This window comes from Myodes glareolus, chromosome 22, assembly GCF_982192425.1.
Source record: "Myodes glareolus chromosome 22, mMyoGla1.1, whole genome shotgun sequence".
In the NCBI taxonomy this organism is placed as follows: domain Eukaryota; kingdom Metazoa; phylum Chordata; class Mammalia; order Rodentia; family Cricetidae; genus Myodes; species Myodes glareolus.
The window spans coordinates 11776859-11779692 of record NC_142047.1 but is presented as its reverse complement, the minus strand read 5'-3'; the positions used below and the strand labels follow the sequence as shown (position 1 = coordinate 11779692).

Genomic DNA, 2834 nt, shown 5'->3' with positions numbered 1-2834 from the left:
TTGAGCCCTGAGGGGAGGGATTTGATGGGGTCATCCCACTTAACTGAGCATTCTTCTTTATTTTACAGAGAGTATCTTACTTTCTGTACATTGTCCAGTTGTGGATCTCCATATTAGTCCTATTTGCTGCTGGAGGAAGCGTCTCTGATGCTGGCTGAGTGACACACTGATCTATGAGTCAGGAGATGTATTAGTCAGGGTTCTTTTTTTTTTTTTATGAATGGGGCAATTTATTAACCCAGCATCCTTTGTTCTAATGCTTCTTGTTGGCAGCTGCCACCTGTCCGGCAATCCTGTCTAGATCTCTCTGTCCCTGAGGTGTTAGCTTGTGGCCCCCATCTTGGTCCTTTTCCCCCATTTTCAGCCCCTCCAGGGCTTGGAGAACGCGGCGGGCCACACTCTTGGGGCCTCTGCTGAAGTGGCTGGGCCTGACACCGTTTCTCCGCTATCCTCCATAGATCTTGGTCATGGAGCCAACCCCTGCACCACCACGCAGGTACAGGTGCCGTGCTGTAGAAGCAGCTCGTGTGTAGAACCAGTTCTCATCACAGGGGGCAAGCTCTTTATGTTCGGCCAGCTTGACTGTGTCCACCCATTCGGGGACTTTCAGCTTCCAGGACTTTCTGAGGAAGGCTGCCAGAGCTCTGAGGAACTCCTGCTGGTGAACGTCTTTTACAGTAACGCCAGGCATCCTGCGGCCTCCGCGCTGCCAGCCAGGGGAAAGGGAACGACCTTAGTCAGGGTTCTTTAGAGTAACAGAGCTTATAGAATGGATCGCTCTCTCTCTTCCTCCCTCTCTCTCTCCTGTCTTCCTTCCTTCCTTCCTTCCTTCCTTCCTTCCTTCCTTCCTTCCTTCCTTCCTTCCTTCCTTCCTTCCTTCCTTCCTTCCTTCCTCTCTCTCACTCTTTCTTTCCTTCCTCCCTCCGTCCCTCCCTTCCCCCTCTGCCTCTTCAGAGGATTGTGGAAGGTGTTGTTTCCTGGTTTCTTTCTCAGTCTGTTTGTTATTGGTTTACAGGAAGACTACTGATTGTGGAATATTAATTTTATATCCTGCTACCTTACTGAAAATGTCTATCAGCTGTAAGAGTTTCCGGTGGAGTTTTTAGAGTTATTTATGTATACAATCATATCACCTGCAAATAAAGATACTTTGACTTCTTCCCTTCCTATTTGTATCCCCATGAGCTCCTGCAGTTGTTATAATGCTTTAGCAAAAATTTCAAGTAATATATTGAGTAAGTATAGAAAGAATATTCATCTTTGTCTTGTTCTTGATTTTAGTGGAAATGATTTGAGTTCTTTCTGTTTAGGTTGATGTTGGCTGTGGGCTTGCTGTAAATTGCCTTTATTCTATTGAGACATATTCCTTACATTCCCAATCTCTCCAGGGCACTTACCATAAATGGATGTTGGATCTGTCAAGAGCCTTTTCTGAGTCTAATGAGATGATCATGTGGTTTTTGTTTTTTAGCCTGTTTATGTGACGGATTACATTTATCAGTTTTCTTATCTTTAGCCAACCATGCATCTCTGAGATGAAGCCAACTTGATCAAGGCAGATAATCTTTTTGACATATTCTTGGATTTGGTTCGCAAGTATTTTATTGAAAACTTTTGTATCTATGTTCATAAAGGAAACAAGTTTGTAATTTTCTTTACTTTTGCGTCTTTGTGTGGTTTAGGTGTCAGGGTAGTTGTTGAGCTGTAAAGAGAATTGGGCATTAGTTTCTATTGTCTGGAATAATTTGAGGCATATTGGCATTAATTCTTCTTTATAGGTCTGGTAGAATTCTACATTGAATCCATCTTGCCCTGGGTTTCTTTCTTTTCTTTTCTTTCCTTTCCTTTTCTTTTCTTTTCCTTTTTTGAGTGGGAAACTTTTCTATTTCTGTTTCACTAATGGTTATGAGTATCTTTAAATTGCTTACCTTTTTTGTTTGATTGTTTGTTTTTGAGACAAAGTTTCTCTGTGCAGCTCTGGCTGTCCCGGAACTTGCTTTATAGACAAGGCTAGCTTTGAATTCAGAGATCTGCTTTGCACCAAGCTTAGTTTTGCTTATCTAATTTGATTTAACCTTGGTAGGACATATGTATGTATGTGTGTATATATATATATATATATATATATATATATATATATACACATACACACACACACATATAAAGAAATTTGTCTGTTTCTTTTAGGTTTTCCAGTTTGGTTGGTGGAGTGCAGATTTGTAAAATCAGATGATTCTCTGAATTTCCTCAGTGGCTGTTGTGATGTGTTCCTTTTGCCTCTATTTTTGATCTTTTCTCTCAGTATTTTAATTAGTTTGGTTAAGGTAAGGGTTTGCCAATCTTATGGATTTTCTTAAATGAACAAATTTTCCTTTCATTGATTCTTTGTACTTTTTGTTTCTATTTTATTGATTTTAGCCCTGAACATTATTATTTCTTGAATCTACTCTTTTTCAGATGTTATTTCTTCTTTTTGTTCTAGGCTTTCAGGTGTGTTGTTACGTTGCTATGTAAGATCTTTCCAATTCTTTATATAGATACTTAGTGCTATTATCGTGTCTCTTTGAAGTCCCTTTGTTCTGTTCCATAAGTTTGGGATGTTGTGTTGTCGTTTTCAGTCACTTTTAAAAAGTTCTTAATTTCTTTCTGTCTTTACCCACTTCTCATCCAGTAGTGAGTTGTTCGGTTTCCACGAGTCTGTAAGCTTTCTGTTGTTGATGATATTCATCTTTAATCCATGGTGGTCATATAGGATGCAGGGCGTTATTTCAGTTTTCTTATGTCTGATGAGATGTGCTTTGTACTTAAGTATGTGGTCAATTACGGAGAAAGTT

General features: G+C 39.8%; 1 pseudogene; it reads right to left on the bottom strand.

The window, feature by feature from the left end:
- Positions 1-253: 253 nt before the first annotated feature.
- On the bottom strand, positions 254-691 carry LOC146891459 (small ribosomal subunit protein eS19 pseudogene; annotated as a pseudogene).
- Positions 692-2834: the final 2143 nt, after the last annotated feature.